Raw genomic sequence first — 19,954 nt, 5'->3', positions numbered from 1 at the left:
GCTCAGTATAATGTCACTGAGCTCAAGATGAGTCAAGAGGACCATATTTTGGTTGGGTGGCTCTTGATCAGTAGCCCCACATCACAGTTGTTAAGCAATAAGTGGATCATGGCAGTGGCAGATGTTACAGCATGAATGGTCCAGGAGCAGCACGCGCCATCAGTGTGGATGATGATCAGGTTACATTAAATATGACACGTGCATATAGTGAAGGTAATACTGTTATGCAGAAACCTGGGCTGTGTTCATGCTCTACTTGAGCCAATGTCGAGATGTGTTCTCGAGTTAACATGCTTTCATTTTCAGTGATTTGATTGTTGGGTCGCCATCACACCATCGCATAATTCCGTTCACAGTTAGAAAAGCAATTCATCAGTAGGAAGGCTGGAAAAAGTAAAGACCAGGAATGATTTAGCTTAGCCACTTTTATGGCAGAACCAGGGAATAAAACACTGTGATGTTCCTATTTTTCGGCAATGGTTTTGCAGAGTAAGATCAAGTCCTCGGAGAGAACGTGTCCTGAGCATATTGCGCAATTAGTTTTCAGGTAATTAACACAGCAATTTGACACCGAGCCATCTGAACATGTAAGTAATGAAATATAAACATACAGCCACTACACACATGCCTGTATGTGCATGCAAACAAAAACAAAAACATTGTAAATGCAGATCCTCACCGCTTCATACACAAGCACAGGGGGATAGAGTAAAACTCAACAAACCTTGGAAGTTATGAAAAGTAATAACACCTTGAACATAAAAGCTCAAACTTGAAACAGCAGAACAAAAGACTCATGGTTCACACAAAGTACAACATAACTCCTAAATTTGAAAATCAAAGTTGCTCTCTCCTTTTACAGTTCAACACCCCCTTTTCACAAACAAGTCACAACTTGCCTTGCTAAACAGAAGACACTGGCCATGACCCTACACACTGACAGAACCAACTATTTATATGGACAGTTCTCAGTCAGGGGCGGACTGACCAGGTGAATGCAAGTGGGCGAAGCAGAGGAGACAGAGTAAATAAGGATTAAAGCTACCTAGACATGGACTGTACATATGTCAGTATTAGGGAACTGCTTCTTAACATTTTGCACATCGACATTAAGCCCCCCCCAATCTAGGCATTTAGCCAGCATTACAGCAGCAGCAATCAATCTACACTTTAGCAACAGTTAGGCCTGAGTGCAACCTGTGTCTCAGGCCCGGTCCTAATGTCCACACTCACATCTGCGAGGGGCTTAGGGCTGTCCCACTGTCAGATTGTCAAACGCATGAGGGCTCTCTCGCAGGCATTTTGAGCCCTCTAAGCACACATTTTACAAAAGTTCATCCATCTCTGCAGACTTGCCTGAGGGAATTACTGACAGTTCCTAGCACTGTTACATTAAACATGTGGTTACCAGGGGAATTCCCGGGAAAAACAAACAAACATGAAAATCCAAATGAAGATACTCTTGAGTATGTTTATGTGATATACTGCAAATTGCTGTCTCATTTATATACCATTCTGGGCCCTTGCAGCCTCTCACCCCAAAGCACTTACCAGATAACGTGAGGTCATAGGTCTTGGACCTTAAGGCATTAGTGGGGACATTGGGATTGGGCCTCAGAAAGTAAGTTCCACATTGTTGTGGCTTCATAACTGGAAAAAGACATGAGTTTAACTATCTAGCTTGTATACCATGTATATAAGTGTACACACATTTTTCTTTTTACTTTTAATTTACATTTATTTCGCGCTCAAGAATCAGCATATATGTTGATATATAGATCACAGGCATAGTCTGTGGCCATCCTCAAGTCACCCTCGTCCTCAAGTCAGCGTCCACCTCCTAATTATTAAGTTCATGTGTTTCAGCCACACCATTGTCAACTGGTGCGTAGAATTCACCACATAGCCAGAGACAATCATTGAGACTTTGGAATGGGGTGTGAAGAGCTATGATTTTAAATGTGGCACTGTCATAGGCTTCCACCTTTGCCACAAGTCAGTTTGTGAAGTTTCTGCCCTATAGATCTGCTTTGGTCAATGTTAAGTGCTACAATTGTGAAGTGGAAGTGCCTAGGAGAAACAACTCAGCCACACAGTGGTACACCACACAAACTGAAAGAGCAGGGCGATCTGTTATTATCTGTTTCCTCACTCAACAAATAGTTCCAAACTATCTCTGGACGCAACGTCAGCACACAAACTGTGGGTCAGACGCTTCATGAAATGGGTTTCCATGGCCAGGCAGCTGCACACAAGCCTCACACCACCACAAGCCTCGCTAAGCCTGCAGTGGTGTAAAGTGATGACTCACGGTTCAGTCTGATAGACAAAATTACCAGCAGGTAATTACCAGCATAACACAGAACAGCTCTATCCACCTTAATGCTTTTTTCTGAGTTAGTTTCAATAAATGGTCTTTTTACTGCAACAGGATAGGAAGTCATTTTAGCTTACTGAGTGCTTCAAACTTGTGAAAATATTTTGGGGAAAGCCCTTAAGATGAAGGTTAAGTAATATGTCACATTCACTTTCACAATTACAGTGAAATAATCAAGCTGCAAGCTCCCACTAACTGTATTTACAAAAGAAATCACTCAAGTAAAAATGAGAACTAAGAGAGGACTTAAAAAGAATCTAAGTCAAGTCCATAAAGAGATGCTTTGGCCTGACCTGTTCAGAGAGCTGACCTCAACTCCACTGAGGAATTAAAACACAGACTGCAAGCCAGGCCTTCACACCAAACATCAGAACCTGACCTCATAAGTGCTTTTTTGGCTGAATAGGCTCAATTCCCACAGATACACTCCAAAATCATTTGGAAAGCCTTTCCACAGGAGTAGCAGCTGTTAAAGCCACAAAGGGGAGTCCAACTCCATGTTAATGCCAACAGTTTTAGAATGAAATGGCCAATAAACTCATACAGGCGTGATGATCAGCTGTCCACTGACCTTTGACCATATAGCGTTTATATCTGCAACTTACATGCTTGACTTCAAGCTGCAGTAATCAATGTTTTAACATCAATAATGGACCAGCTGACTATGTGTAATGTAAAAAAGGCTGCTCTTGTCTTTAGAGGCAAATATTCTTACGTTTATTTGACAACTTTACTTACTAGTTACTTTGCAGGTTTAGTTCAGTACAAAAAATATAATCAAGAAATAAATGATGATTTGACATTATAGTTGAAGATAAAATTTTACTGATCCCCACAGGAACATTCACAAGCTACACTGGAAGATAAACTATATAAAGTAGTTTAATCACCTCTACAGCTTCTACATTAAAGCAATGAACATATTAAAGGATCATTAATTATAATCCAATAATATGATACAAGCTTACATCAAAATATGTCAATCTGCATAATGACTACTTTGACATTTTTAAATATATTTTGATGCTAATACTTTTTTTTACTTTTACTCAAGTAAAAGTTTAAATGCTTGAAGACTTTTATGTCACTAGTCAGTCAATGGAGAACTAAAAGGAGAGAGAATATTCTATTATATTCTATTTATCTTATCATTACAAACATGACTCAAAATGAATGTTAATGTTGCTTCATGTCTGAGGGATGTCTGTCTAATCACATTCACCATGTCAGCGTTATTGGATGGTAATCTGTTTACAGCTCTACTGTTTAAATTAAAATGCTGCTTTGTTTGTCTCAAATGACGGTGGTGTTTTTCCAGACATGAAGCCAATGTAAACAAACCTCACACAATCGACACAGTCAAAGCAAGCTTCCACTGTCGTGTGCATGGCTGATGAACTGCATCACACCTTTCACAACTCGCACGTGACTTGTATCACCAAGTGCCTTTTTTGATATAAAAATTTAACCTCCATGTCTGTGATTCGTATGTCATCCATCTCATTATCGTCTGCAATTTCCCTGAAAGTGAGTGGACAAGCCTTGTGAATTTGCTCTTAATATGCTATCAGGACCTTCCTTAATTGTTTCCACTGCAGTTTCCATAATTGTCTACCCACAGGGGCAGAGAACAGTATAGGAGAAAACAAGGAACATGACCCCAGAGACAGATGTTTGTCAGGTGACCTGTACATTTGGTGGTCATTTGTGGTGTCATATTTTCAAGTTTTATTTCAAAGGTTTCAGTTTTACATTTGCGTAAGTTAAATACTGGTCCAGGACTGAACATAGCTCTCTAGTGTCAAACTTTTCTCAGAAAAAAATAAAAAGTTTTTAATGAGCTAACAAAAGCCTAAGCACCACTGCATATAAGGGAGCTCCAAAAATGATTTTTGGTGCAAAACCTTTCTTTGGCCTGGCTGGATAAGGATTCTGCAGAGTTGAAGGGGTGTTCCCATATTATTTTAGTGTCGCAGAGAGAAACCATCTCATGTTCATACGATCAGCTTTTATAGCGACTACCGTTAAATTATTTATAATGAATATTGGGCCACTAATAATCAGTGGCCAATCATTCAGACTGCCCTTAACTGTAATTAGCCAAGAGCTCTTGGTAAATCAACTCTGTTGTCTTTTGTCTTAATGTCAGGTCACGTCCAAGCTACTCGCCCTAAGCGTGGTGTGTAAATCAGCTAAAGCCATTGTCTGAGCGGTGAAAAATGGACAAAAGAATCTCTGATCTCTCTCAAAGAGAGACAGTGGTCAAAGATTTTTGCGCCCCGGGCCAGAACTACATCACCACGTGTAGAGTTACATGCTGTTATTGTTTGGCATGAGAGTCATCAACCATCTCTAATGCTCAGCACGAAAAATGAAGCAAAACTGATGCCAAACTGTCTTAATATTTCATTAAGAACATAGCTGGCCTCACTTGACATGTCTGTGTCTCAGTCATCTGTTGTAATATATTTGATTTTGACAGAGTTGAGGCTAATTCAGTATTGACCCGTGATAGCTGACCAGCAATTTAAGTGACAGGTTATCAAAAAGTGCAAACTACATGGCTACAAATAACAAGCTGGGTAATGGGAGCATTACTGCATGGCTGCCAGCCATCTTCCAGCATATTGAGGGCGATGATAATAAAGTGTTAAAAATGTATCTGATTCTCAACTTGTTGAATGTTGTCATTAGCCTGGTAGCCGTGTTATAGCTCCTGCAGCTTGTGCTAACAACCCTGGCAACATTATTCTCTGTTCTGTCTGCTTTTCATCTCAGCATGCGAGTACATTTTACCTTGCCAATTTGGCCAGTGACTCAAGCCTGCCGAATCCATTGTTTTGAGCACACGCACACACACTATACAGCAATGCATTAATCCTTATTGATGGGTGTCCGTGTATGTGTGTGTGCATACAGTACATATGAGTACAGTTTGACCTTTGTAATTGTGGTGGGGGATAGATGGATGAGCGGATGAATAATAGATAGAGAGCAAATCGAAGATACGCTACCAGCCCAGTGTTCAGAAATGATCTATTCCCTGACTCCTCACACACAAGACTACTCATTCAATGTTCAGGAGGATGTGCCCTCCTTCCATTTCACTGCAACATTATCTTGCTTTCTTTCCTTATTCATGCTTACTCCCTGCATATCAGTTTGAATCACTCCAATATTTCAATTTGTTTTCATATTATTCTCCCAAACAGGCAAAGGCAGATGTGTCACCAGTGCCACAAAAGGACTGTCCAATTCATCTCTTTGTAACCTCTTGTACCAAGAATTCTAACCTTTTGTATATTAGCTAATCAACAAGCAAGTGTGGGCACCAATGGTAGGATGCACAAGTACATCAAATATACACACCATTGCATTAATTCTTCTGCCACTGTCTAAGCTGTGAGACATATGTCTGTTAAAATAAAAAGGAATCATCTCCAGTATGCACTCTGAATGACCCCGTCTCTGTCTGAACACAAGCATTTTTCCCTTTGAAAACACCAAATGGGCAAATGAGGCAACTGCAGGGGCAAGAACTGACAGTGGCACAAGAGAGGATATGTTCACATTTGAACACACAAACAATCTTTCTTTCATCTCATTTCGGATAAAAAATTACAGTAATGCTGAGTCCCTAAATAGATGGCATCATATCTCATCGCCTTGGTTACTAAATCGCCCCGTTTCCATGGAGTCTCAGGGGGAACCAGTTTCAAAAGCAGATTTGATTTGTCGCTGGGGCTGCTTCCCTCTGTGCTGCTAATTAGCAGTCTTATGGCTTCCCTCAGGTCTGTAGTGAAGTTGGTGGGACAACAGGCTCTCATACTGAAATGCGCATACACACATACTCACACGGAAACAAAGCATGCATGCAAAAAACACACACACAAACATGTTCCCACACACACACTGACGCACAAATTCTTTTGTGTATGTGTGTGTTGGAATCAGTGGGAGAACTGCACTTCAATGCTTTTATCATACAAGCTCAACTTGAAGCAGATGTCTCCCTCTTCCTCTCTGTAGTTTATGTGTGGTGTTTTTTTTCCCCTTTGTGTATCATCATTAGAGGCACGTTCATGGACTTTTGTGAAAGTTTCTGTGTGGTACCTCTGTTGTAGCTGAGCAAGCAGCTCAGAGAGGCTCAGAGTGTCGGCACATAGCCCTCGGTCATGGTACCATCATCAGAGGCTATGTTTTACACATGAAAAACAAACATTAAACATCATACTGTCGCCATAATTTCACAAGCTTATCCTCCTTTCTATGGTCCGCCTGCTTCAGGAAACAAAAGTCCCGTTCATTCTGCTGGAAGCCATGTATCTGCTCAACACCTGTACACAATTTCTGCTTGGTGATGCTTCCTCGTCAGCTCACTCTCATTGGCTGCTGCAATTTTCTGCTCAATATTCCATCCATCACAATTTGGGCACATACTCAGTTCAGACCAGCCTCAAATCAGAAACACCTCCACAAATCCCAGGAGGGGCGAATCAGGCCCACAACCTGACCACTTATGCTCTCGAGAGGGGGCACCATTAGGGATTAAATCAAGTAAACAACAACAAAAAATGACCTACAAAGGAATGGAAACTAAATGTAACAAAATAATAACAATCCTAAAAAAAATAAAAGTCATGGTCCCTGCCAAAGCTTTACACCGCTGTTTCACTCTGTGAGAGCTGCATCCTGTTTCAGTTCATGTGCCTGCCTTTCCAATGTAACACACTTTCTCTCTGCAAATCATATTCTTTTGTCCATAACTCTGCTCTTCGCTGCCTCTCCTGTACTCTGCTTCTCTTTGTATCCACGATGACTGATTAGGTAAACAGCTTAACCTTAAAGTTTCTATTTTTTTCCCACTCTCATGCCACTATGGGCTAAATTAAGTTATGTTTACAGTATTGTGGTGATACAAAATTCAGCAGTGTGTGTAAGTACCATTAATAAGAACTGGGAAATATCTGGATGAAGCAGTCATTTGTGAATGTTGTACTGAGGCAAAGGTTTATAATCCATGACACAAACTTGCTGGAAGACTTGGGATTGCAAGGAACAGAAATATTACCAAAAAGAAAAAAAATGCTATTCATTTGAAGGAGCAGTTCAACATTTTGAAAAATATTTGCTTTCCAGGATTTAACGATCCATACCACTTTCATGTCTGTGTGGAAAATGCGGAGCTGAGACAACATCCTAGTAGCTTAGCTTAGCATAAAGAAGGAAAACAGAGGAAGAAGGGGGCCTGGCTCTGTTGAAAGGACACAAGATCTGCTGGTTAATTAATGCTAATTCAAACTAGCTTCATGCAAGCAAGCCAAACAAATACATGTTTTCTCGAAAACTATTCCTTTAACATATACTACATAGACAAAAGTATCTGTTTATGGGGCTGTTATTCAGGGGTTGGGATCAGCTCCTGACTTCCAGTGGACGTACATCTTAATGCTTGAGCATACCAAGACATTTTGGACAATACTATGCTTCCAACTTTGTGGCAACACTTTGGTGAAGTCCCTTTTCTACTGTGTCCCAGTGCACAAAGCAAAGTCCATACAGATATGGTTGGATGAGTTTGGTGTGGAAGAACCTGACTGGACCACACAGAGCCCTGACCTCAATGGAGCACCTTTGGGATGAACTGAGACGGAGATTGCAAGCCCGGCTTTTTTGTCCAACATCAGTGCCTGACTGCATGAATGGGCAAAAATTCCCACAGAAACACTCAAAACTCTTGTGGAAAGACTTACCAGAAGAGAGCTGTTACAGCTGCAAAGCTGTCTATGTAGTTAGAATGTTATGTCATTAAAGTCCCTGTTGGTGTAAGGGTCAGACAGCCCACTACATTTACAGTGCATGCACATATCTACACCAGTACATCAAATTTGATTAAATAAATATGCGATTACTAATGAAAACCTTACTCCGCTGTCTGCTGAAGGCTCGCTATTTACAGACACACAGTCACTAAAATATGCAAGACCTTCATCTGATAACTAATACCTTCATTAACATCTATTAGTGTCAGTTTGATGCAGTGGTGAATCTCATTTCAGAATGAAACCCCTGTCCAACATTAAAGGCAGAGCTCAATCTAACAAGATCTCAGAAGCGTTTTCTTTTTTTAATTTATTTATTTTCTCTGATGTACTCCCTTGCATCATGCCCTCCTTCAAACCAGTGTTTATATGGATCAGGAAAAATATTCTCTGAGGGCATACATGATGAAACAGATCATTGTCAGGTATGATGGGATTCATATTCCAAATCAATAAAGATTCATACAACAGGGCTCAACAGCCTCTAACACTTCAAACTATGCATGCTTAGGGTGGCGTGTTCCAGATACCAACTTTATTTTTTCCTTAGGGAGAGAAAAGGGGCAGGTTAGGTGAAGTGAAAGTGAGAGGTGAAATTTAAGATGCAGTTAAAGACATGACAGTAAGAGAGATAACTGGGGATGGGGAAATGTAAGAAAGAAGGTGGAGAGCAGGGTGCTTGTGCATAATTTTGAATGAAGAGATAATGTTCACAGCCTGTACACACATATGGATGAGGGGGGGTAGACAAAGGTTAAGAGAAAACAAGATCCAGAGAGACTGACAGAGAGACAGACGGTAAGAGGTATACAGCAGGTTAGAGAAATAATAAAGACACGTGGAAAAGTGAGACAGCAAAAAGGATGGAGGCATGGAGAGGGATGTTTATCCTCCCCATGATCATGTAGCCGTCTGTCTCTCATTTAGCCCAAGGTTCTGATTAAGTCGTTTGTGTTTAAAGAGGAGGAAGCCTCTAATTCCCCTTCTTTCATCTAATTTAATTATGTGCTGACATTCTCCCTTTCTTCCTTAGAAGGATAAAAGCAGCTTAAGCTTTTATGTGGAGCTTTAATGACAGCAGCGAGGAAACTTTACTCGCTGATTGCTTAGCCTTAAGTGCGTTTAGCCTTAACACAGTGCCACACAAAACACGGTTGTATACGCGCTCTCGCCGACACACATACTGTACCCGACACGGCTGTCCCACATCGGCACACCGGGGCTTGTACACGTGCCTTCACACACACACACACACACGGGGTGAAACACAACAAGCCTTTTAATGTTTAACTAGAAATCAGTCAGGGAGCATGAAACGTGGTGCTCTGTTTAACATGAAGCTGTCTTAATGCCTTTAGGTGCATTCTCACTGTTGTGTTTTCATGCTTTTGACTTGGTTGCCTAACAGAAAGTAGGGTGGCTAGGGTTTTTCTGTGAGGACTTGACATGTTTATCATGTGATTTTTCTGGATTTCTTCCCGCACTCTATCAAATGGAGTTTAAGTAAATCGGAAAATTTGCAGGAGCTGTGAATGTTTTGTGTATTTACATGGGCCTGGCCTCTCTGTTGCCATACAAAGTAGGGCTTCCACTTATGATTGTTTTTATTGTTGATTAATCTGCCAGTGACATTAATGATGGTTTAATTGTTTAGTCTATAAAATGTCTAAATTGTAAAAAAAATAAATAAATAATTTCACTCATCCTAGTTTCCCATAGTGCCATCTTCACATCACTTTTGTCTTTTGTCCAACTAACAGTCTAAAACCCAAAGACTCATCATTTGCAACCATAAACAACAATGAAAATCCTTATATTCAAGATGCTGAATCAAGCAAAAGTTTGACATTATTGCTTGAAAAATGACTACAATGATTGACTGTCAAAATAGCTTGCAAGTAATTTTTTTTCCGATCAAAAAACCAATTACTACCAAAATATTTGATAATTCTGCGACACCCCCAATATGTATGAGGGTTCCAGGTTCGAATCCCGGTCTGGGCCCTTCTATGTGGAGTTTGCATGTTCTCCCTGTGCCTGCGTGGGTTTTCTCCGGGTTCTCCGGCTTCCTCTCACAATACCAAAAACATGCACATTAGGTTAATTGGCTACTCTACATTGCCCCTAGGTGTGAGTGTGAGAGTGTGTGGTTGTCTGTCTTTGTGTGTCAGCCCTGCGATTGACTGGCGACCAGTCCAGGGTGAACCCCGCCTCTGGCCCGTAGTCAGCTGGGATAGGCTCCAGCTCCCCCGCGACCCTGACGGATAAGCGGTATAGAAAATGAATGCATGGATGGATGAATGTGGATATGGCAGATGGATTAAAATACTGTAGCACCACCTGAGAGTTGTGTCTTTGCCAACCTCCAGGGGTTGAACTTCTCTCCTTCATGCAGCAATGTGCATGTGTACCTCAGGAAGCAGCTAATCATGTTGCAGTTGCAGCAGGGAACACTTTTTCACACCTTCACAGCCAACAGTGAAGCTGGGTGAGACAGAGCTTAAACAGGCTTCAGAAACACTGCTTCTCACCATCCCCAACATCCGCACTCTTGCTTTCAGCCTTGTTGCAATAAGGGCACATTACTAATGTAGGCACTAGACATAAATAGTGATGTGAATCATCCAATATTGATGCATTTCCAACAGACACTAACCTTTCGCCAGCATATATGACAACAAGTCAATACAAGTTGTGTTTGATGAGGTCGCCACAATCGTTGCATCTTCTCTCAGAGAACTAGTGCCGAAGCAGGAATGTGGAAATGTGCAAAATGATCAACAGCCGACAGCAGCAGAAGCAAGTTTACCCAGCAAACAGAAAGATATCAGAAAAACTATAATATTAAGAAACATAAAGGTCACTTTCAAATTAGAACCTGTCTCAAAGACTCTTCTCAGTGGAGATTAACACTATAAAGGCCCCAGTCAATCATGTTTTCTGATGATTATATATACTAAAACACTGCAATCTTTCCAGTGTGAATCCTGCCTCTAATCCACTATATGCTGAGATGATTAGTGGTTTGGGGGGGTTGGACATATTAATGAATGCTGTGCAGTGTTTCTGACAAGCACTGGCATGCAAATATACTTGTATATACCGATCTTTTATCTTCCGATCAGCACATGTGGATAACTTAATCATTTTTCTGTTGCGTGGTCCTAATTGACTGTCCTAATTTCTCTTGCTTTTGCCTGACAGCTTCCCCCAGTGCAGGTGAAGTAAAAACGGCAAACATTAATTATCCAGAAAGAAGATAAAACCTGTAAGCATTTCTGGAGAAGATAATTAGGATGACAAAGGAAATTTAGACATAAACACTCAAATGAACTGGCGATAGCTTGCATTTTTACACACACACACACGCACACTTGGACAGTTTCACAGAGAGCTTTGTTAATACACTGGGCATGTCCACACTTCACAAAAAGAATCATACCATCCCCATCAAAATGTAAGTTTAGAGATATTCATCAAACCACTGTAGAGCATCAGCTTAACAGTTCCTCAGCAAGAAGTGCACTGCGAGAATCAGCTGTATAAACAGCGCTACACGGGTGGGCCTGAGCCAAATCAGCAGAAATATCTTTAATTAGGATGAGAGGTTTGGGTATAGTCACACAGACAAACGAACAGTCCATTAATCACCTCATTGGCAGTCCTCTGCACACATATTTTTAAGATGCAGGCTTGTGTGCGTGAGGACAAAGACAGAAAGATGAAAAGAACATTGTGAGAGGGTTACATGACAGAAGGAGACCACATTTAAAGAACAAGAACAGGAGATGGATAAAGGGACGGACGGTAAAATGCTGAGCAAAGAAAGGAAAGCAGACAGGAAGAGAGAAGTAAAATAATGAGCAAAAGAGGGAGCGTGGTGGGGGGTTGAGCAGTGTAACGGAAATATAGAGTAATGTAACGGGAAGCATCTTAATGGATGACATGACAAAGTGGATCCCTTTTGGTATCATGCTGCTGCATTTGTTCATGTGTCTTCATTGACCCGCGGACGCTAATGAAACCCACTGGCTTAGGAGTGGGATCCCTATCTGTGCAAATGGGGCATTATACTCAGTGTAACACACACACTCACACATACTGTATCACGATTTGTCTAATGGACTCATAATGAAATTTCATGCATACACACATCTAATAGTCTGCATTAAATTGTAAAGAAACAGAATACGAGACCTCTTGGTTTAACTCGCAGGCAGCCAGCATTTTGAAGGTATTTACTGACCATCAACAAGTAGAGCTTAATGTTAGCCTCAGTGAACTCACGGTGAACTCACACACACTCAAACCCTGAACAAAAGCAAGTGACTCCCGAAAGCAGGATTACCAGTGGCTAATATTAGCAAGCCAGCTAAAAGGGAAACAACATGGACATAAAGACCCATTCAGATGGGATTAACATTACAGGGGAAGCTGGAACATGAAATGTTCACTGAGCCTCTCTGTAATTTAAGTCATCATGAACTACAGATCAAGGTCTGCAGCAGACATGGACATTTTGCAGGACAAAACCAAAAGGCTCGCCGGGGGGATGCAGCAGACATCGAAGTGGAGGCGAGGAGGGAGAGACGAGAGGCAAACCTGATGAAAGATGAGGTGAAACTGAGCAGGGTCAACATTAATATCTTGTTCGTTTTTTACTTTTTACAATATGCCTAATAGTTGATTGAGTTACACTGCTGTTATTGTCTTTGTTTCTTATTTCAGGAAATCTATGCATTGTTAAATAAAGGCAAGTCTGAATATTGTGGCTAAGCCTCGGCAAATAATTTAAATTTGTTATTATTTTTTTTTAATTAAACTTGGGTTGGCAGCAGAGGTGTTTGCTCTGCTGTGCTCCTCTCCCCTCCACGCTCCACTCCTCACAATTCATAAAATTATTTTGTTGTTTTTTTTTAAACTCCTCACAATCAACTGTCATTAAGCCTATGTAAAAGTCAGAAAAAGGGGGACAGTGTGAGCCCATTTTAAGCATCTGCATCATAAACGTGGGATTTGTCCAGGCAGAATTTGGCCAAAAGGGGACTGGTTTGCAGCTATAATGATCTCTCATGTACATTAAGAATACATTTTCAAGAATTTACTTCGACATCATGGGGGGGGTAAAGGTTCTTCAAAAATGTTATTTCAAATTGATTGAAAAAAACAAACAAACAAACAAAAAAAAAAGATTTCTGTACATTCATTGGTACATCATAAACACAAACTGCCAACAGCTAATCAGTGTACCGGTGCCAGTTTGCGAAGATGTTAGCACACAGCTGTCAAAGAACACAAGGTTCAAAGACAAGAGCCAGTACCTTCCTACAGTCCATTTAACGAGTCCTTGTTCTATTGCTGGCTTTAATTATTTTTCTGTTGTCTTATTGGTTCCAAATAGGCCTGTGTGTTGGTGCAGATGAGCAAAACTCTTTGTTGATTTATTGCATTTTCACATAAATGTCAAATCTCACATTGAGCTGAAAAAAAAAATGAAGCAGAAGAAGAAGAACAAGGAGCTCATCCTCATAAAAGAAAAAAAACCGACTTTTTTCACGTTAAATACAAGGATGTCAGTCTTAAATTACAGGAGGACGAGCGAGTTTGCTGAAAAACATCCCATAATTGCGTCTGTAATTATTTCTGGACAAGGGTGGGAAAATTACCTACATACACAACCCAGAAGGGATTAATCATAGGCAAATAAATAACAATGTATGTATATGCAATTTACTGCGCTGAAAAAGAAATAAATAAATCAAGCTTAATGTAGTGTATACCCATGCTTCTTCAGGGCTGACAAACCATGTTTTCTCCTCTCACTAAATCAATAAAATCACTTTAGCAGGGTGACTAACCAAAACCTCACTTTGTGTGTTCTGCAGATTGCAAAATGCCATCCTAAAATGTGAATATTTTTATAATTGAACCAAAGATACCACACCGTACAGGGGAGAGGGACTACAGGTCTAATGGGACCTGAACAAGGGATGCCTAACAAGGAGTTCTAACAGGTGTTTCTCATTAAAGCCGGAAGACATGAATACTGAGTACAGACAGAAAGAGGGAGAGAGCAGAGTGTGTGAGGAGTGCAGCAAACGATGAGCTGATATATTCCTGTGTTATTCATTAGGCTTATTCATCAGGCTGCTGATATTAATGATTCACAGTCCACAAGACTCCCTATCCCCCCCCACACACACACACTATATCACCCTCCATCTCTCCTTCCTCTCTTGTCCACTCTCTGGCCTTCTGTACTCTCTGAGCTGAAAAACAGATTTGTCTTTTTTTTTTCTTGACTGCTTCTCTGCTTTTTGCCCTTCTTAACTCTCCACTTTTTAATTCCGCTGCCGTCTCCCTTTTATGGTTCACTCCTGCTTAATGTTATTCCTGACATCTGTGTGTGTGAGTGAGTGAGTTTGTGTCTCTGTTTATCCTCTACAGGTGTGGGTCAAAGATAGAACGCTGTGAAAGAGAAGCTGTGAGCAACTAAAACCACATACAACACACACACACACACACACACACACACACACTTACTTCCTACTTGGCACATGGTTCTTTTCTCCCAATGCCAATGAAGTTTTACATCTAGCTTTTACCTGTCCTAATTAACCAGCTGGACCGATCCATCACCTTAGGAACTGCTCTGATTAACCGTCAACACCCCAAACTTCCTTCCCCCAAACCCCTTCACCTGCATCACACCCACAGCCCCCATCGCTCACACACCACCTGCAGCACTTTGCTGCACATGGATGCCTCCGCTCCATTAACCATTAAACTGGCCTGCGCCAAAGCCCACGTGCAAAAAGGAGAAGGAGGAGGCGTGAGGAAGGGAGGGTGGGGGGGGGGTCTCATTAAACACTCTGAGCCCCGACAGAATCAATTATAGTGATGTATCGATTTGTCAGCGGGTCCCGGTGGCTCAGCTAGGGGACCGGGACCCGCTGCCGAACAGGAGGGAGCAGGGGACAAATGGAAGGATTAAAGGAGAAAGGAATGGAGAGGTGGGAAAGGAAAGGACGGCAATGGAGGAAGATGTAAGGATGGTAGTAAATTTCCACCATCTCCTTCAACCATTTCCTCCTTGCTCCACCCCTTCACACCCTTCTTTGTCATCCCCTCCTCATCAACACTGCCTTTCTTGTTGCCTTCCTTTTCTCCTTATGTCTTCTTCCAGACTTTTTTCTTTTATTACACTTTTAAGTATAAGAGAAAAAGGGCACGGTGGAGAATAGGGACAGACGGATGGAGGTAGGCTGAGAAATGTGGACATGCAAAGGAAGGGAGGAAAGGAGGAAAGTGGAAAATACATTTCCTTATCAAACTAGATAGCGTTCTCCCTCCTAGTGCCGCCCCATTTCTTTCATGTCCTCCGTTCACCTTTCTTTAATTTCTATCCTCCACCTCCTCAACCTCTCTGTTCTTTGTATTTTCTCACTTCATCTCCCTCTCTCCTCCCCTCCATTATAACTTTCTCCGCCTGAACTTTCAGTCCAGGGCATATGGCACTTCCATCTCCGGCGTACGGGGTCATTTAGGTATAGACAGGGCTATAACCTTGAGAGTAATAACCAGCTGCAACTTTGTTAATACAGGGTGGGCTGCAACATGTGAGGAGGCCGCAGGGAGACGGTCAAGGAGACATAATGTTACTGTACGCTCATCGAAGGGATTTGTTTTTATTAGAATGAGAAAAAATATATAAGACTCTGATGTAATAAAACGGTGCAGCTTAAATATTCATCTACACTGTAAGATAACTGAGCTCATGCTTATGGTGCAATTTTATGAGCCCATACAATACCTGCACAAACAACATATCCCATTATCTTTTGCTATTTGCCAAAGTCATTCCACACCTGTGTTACACTTTGCTGCTGCGTCTATTCAGAGCCGGGGGACAATAGGGTAGATGCACACAGCAGCCCGCACAAGCTATGAGGCTTTTTATGTTTCACTGATGACAGGCAACATGCATTCTCTTTCTCCTGTAATGAGGGACATGGGACATGATCAGATGGCACATCCACGCCAACTATGCTTCCAACCCAACAAACAGGCAGGGAAAGAAACAAGTCATTCAAACAACAGGTGCACTATGAAGAGACTGATGTATGCTGAAGTCCTGGTGTGTTGTTAGACTGTGTGTGTTGTTAGGATCCCAGCACTTGTACAAGAACACAGACATCATACTAGAAGTGAGAAATGGTGAGAGACTCATTACTCTCTGCCATCATGCCTACATCATGTTTTTCTTCTCCTTAAACACAAATCTGGCCGTTTCAGGACCACACTAGTATGTGAACTGAACTTGGTTCTTCAGCTGAAGATGCAGCCAATCAAGCCTCACATAAAGCAGCAAAATCAGCCACCTTTCTCATAGGCCAAACAGGTGCTCATATTTAGCAGCTTGCTACACAAGAGCCACATTCTGTGAACAACAACCCACATTAGGGTTTCCAGACAAAGTCTCCTTCCTATCTGAGGTAGCAGACACAAACTAACGTCTCTGTCCTGCACTTTAATTTGTTGAACAAGTTTCCAAAACAAACATTCAGTGGGAAACAGAGCGCTGCTAGTGTTAGTCTTAAGGCTAGTTAGCTGCTCAGCTGCAGCACTTTAAAGAGCGTGTAAACTTACCTGCTAATCTCACTTAAGTCCGTTTACGATGCTGGTGTGGTCCTTACTCTTTATTACCACTGCTAACAACCCTGTCAACGTTATGTAAGCTCGTTGACACAGTAGAGTCCATGCGTAGGCTGCAGTGCACACGTGCTAACTTTGCGTCTACTTTCCAACTGCTGTCAATCAAATAGAGACGAGGACACGCCCCTCCCGCTGAGGGAAAAAGGAGCAGTTCTGATATTTCTCCAAAGACTATATTCCCCCCTTTCATTTAAATGATTACAAAGAGTTACAATGCATAAAGCACATTGTCTTTTTTTTTTGTCTATTTTTAACTGCAAAAGGCAGTTGGACTATAAAACTCTCACGTCAATAAGTACCTTCTGAAAGCACACATAATTATATTGTCACATACTGTATGATGTGGAAGTATTACATCAAAAAACATCACAATATTTAATTAAACCAATGTCAACCAAACATACAGAAGTCTGTATACCACTAATTTGCAACAACAATAGCTGAAATAGCTGCTCAATATTTCTTTCCATCAGTATAATGACTAAAAGGTTTATAAATGATAATTTTGTTTAATATTCATTGTAGCAACTAATAATTGACACTTATGTTTAGGCAAGTCAAACAGCTTGGTTAACTTGATTGTGGTCTTTAAAAATAAAAATAAAACAAACTAAGAAAGTCAACTCTTGAGGCTTGTGACATGGTGAAATGCTGAATGTTGTCAGTGACGGGTAGATGCAGAACAGACTACAACTTAAATATAAAGGACAGACGATTTCCTTAAGAGTAAAATAAATCCTAAGAAGTTAAGAACAAGCTGGGAAAACAACTCCCTTCCACATTAGGGATGCCCTTACTTCCATTTCACTCATTTAATACTTAATTTGTGGACTCAAATGGTCACACATGGATGCAGCTTCTGTGCTTTGCAGCTCACTGCAGGTGACTTGTGAGACTCTGTGAACAACAGAGTGCTTTGAGGGTATTGTGGGTGAGGAAAATCAAATGTTTTCATCAAAAAACAAGTGGACAGGCAGCTGGAGGCAGAACAAAAGTGTTTCGAAGGTGCAACTTGCTGTCGAAGGAATTGCCAAAACCCATGAAACGTCTACTGTGTTATGTTTAAAAAAAAGATGTGTTCCTTTTGAAATTCACTGTTAAAAAAAACAAACAAAAAAAAAAAGTTAGTTTCATAACGCAGCATATCTGCCGGTTTTTCTGCTACACACCCAGTCTGAACTCTGGTTGTGGACAAGGGTCAGTTAATATAGTGGAGTTAAATGTCAACTCCTCCAGTTTCACTGTCTTTCTGACAGCATCAACAACATCACAGATGACTCCAAATCTAACAAAGGTCAGCTCACTTTTTTCCATGCCTGTCCCTGTTTGTATGCATGAGTGTGTGAATGTGAAAGACTGAGAGCCGGAGAGAGGGGAGTGAGAGTGCAGATCTCAGAGTTGTTTAAACCCAGGCTTGTGGTTCGATATCCATCAGATTTATGTCTCTGTTATTTTCCTCTCCTAAACAGTAAGTGATAAACTCAGTGAAGGACACAATAACAAAGATCTACCTTTTCACCTCTCTCTCGTAGTCTATCTCTTGGTCTCTCTGTCGTTCTCTCTCTGGCCCTGTGCTATCAATCAGTCTTGTGTTGATTGCAGTTGGATTACAGGGCTTTTGCTGTTCGCTCCTAGCGATTAGCGTCAGGACAAATAAAATACCCTTATATCCCTGCTCAGTGACTGAAGTAAAGAGTAGGGCCACATACACTCAAGCTCATAACCACATGTAGTGCACAAATGAACTTTAATCTTAAATTCAATCACAAAGTTGGCGTCTTTGACATCCATTCTACCTGAGTTTGACTGTGTGCTTAGTTGTGTAACAAAAGTGTGATTTTCTTGTGTTTGTCCTCGTTTGATCCTCACATGCACATCAATTGGAGGTAGATGGTGAGTTGTGAAATCAGCTGAGGACAGCAGCAGCCATGATAGATTAGGACTGACTGTGGGGAGTAATGCAAAACAGCACAAGCGAGAAAAAAACACACCAACAGTACATGTACACATTCACCACAGAGATGACAAACCAGCTCCCAGTGCCTGGTGTTTATCTTCTCTCCACTCCGGCACACACATACGGACAGATGGCAGCAGCGGCCATTGGCACAGTTCCTTATTCTCTCCCTTACAAACATAATTTATCACCTGCAGCAGCCTCTTCTGTGTGTGTGTGTGTGTGTGTGTGTGTGTGTATGTAGACAGTCTGACCTGATCCAGTGCCACCCTAACCTTAATAAGAAACAAACTGATCACAGCAGAGAAAAATGCTGTGTGATAAACCCCTGTTGGTAAAATTAGCGCTGCAGCCAACCGTCCCTTCAAAGCCTGTCATTTAACACACATACTGGCAAAGACATGAGCAGTCTCCTGCTGAGAATTAAACCCAACTCGCCATTTATTTTCCTGTCATCTCTCCTCCTGTGCCTGTCTCATTGCTTGTTTATACCTTCAGCAAGCATGTATCTCAAGTTAGTATTGTACACAGAACGCAAGGACACAACATAGCTAAAATCAAAACATTTAATCAACATCCAGCAAAGTCTTTTCAAAGCATTACAGTTTTTATTGCTGTCTGTTTGTACAGCAAGAGTTCAGTCTGCAGCAGCCTTTACTCCATGTGAACACCATTTAATCCCCGTCCATTGTGCGATTGTGCTTGCTTTATTCTCTCATAAACATGTTACCTGTTAATGCATGTCTTCTGATTTGTCCTTATTTAACAAGCAAACTGCATGTATATATGTGTGTGAATATCTCAGGGAAGTAAGAGGACACTCTCCTGGTCTCTCTGTGCAGCCAACTCCTCATCCTTCTGGTCCTCGTTGACACTGCCCCTGCAAGACCAAATCCACCAATCAGAGCAGAACACCCCATATACAATACATAGCAATCCAACATCAGCCTATGACTAAAATAAAGATGAATTAAGCCTTTTTTTGTTTAGCAGAAATCACGTATTGTGCTCCAGAAACATTTGGGATAAAGTAGGACAGGCACACCACAAGTTTCATCTGCATTGGTCTTCACCAGCAGTGTG

The 19,954-nt window shown here is 41.3% G+C and overlaps 1 long non-coding RNA gene across 3 annotated transcripts in view; it reads right to left on the bottom strand.

Annotated features, from left to right (window-relative positions):
• LOC124058975 overlaps positions 1–17,121 on the bottom strand; it is a 146,140-nt gene extending 129,019 nt beyond the window's left edge. For all 3 annotated transcript variants that reach the window (XR_006843348.1, XR_006843349.1, XR_006843350.1), the window contains exon 1: positions 16,849–17,121. This is a non-coding gene — a long non-coding RNA (uncharacterized LOC124058975). The remainder of the gene's footprint in view (positions 1–16,848) is intronic.
• Positions 17,122–19,954: the final 2,833 nt, after the last annotated feature.

This window comes from Scatophagus argus, chromosome 5 (assembly GCF_020382885.2).
Source record: "Scatophagus argus isolate fScaArg1 chromosome 5, fScaArg1.pri, whole genome shotgun sequence".
Classification (NCBI taxonomy): Eukaryota; Metazoa; Chordata; class Actinopteri; family Scatophagidae; genus Scatophagus; species Scatophagus argus.
Note: the sequence above shows the minus strand (reverse complement) of the source record. Positions and strands in the feature narration are given on the sequence as shown.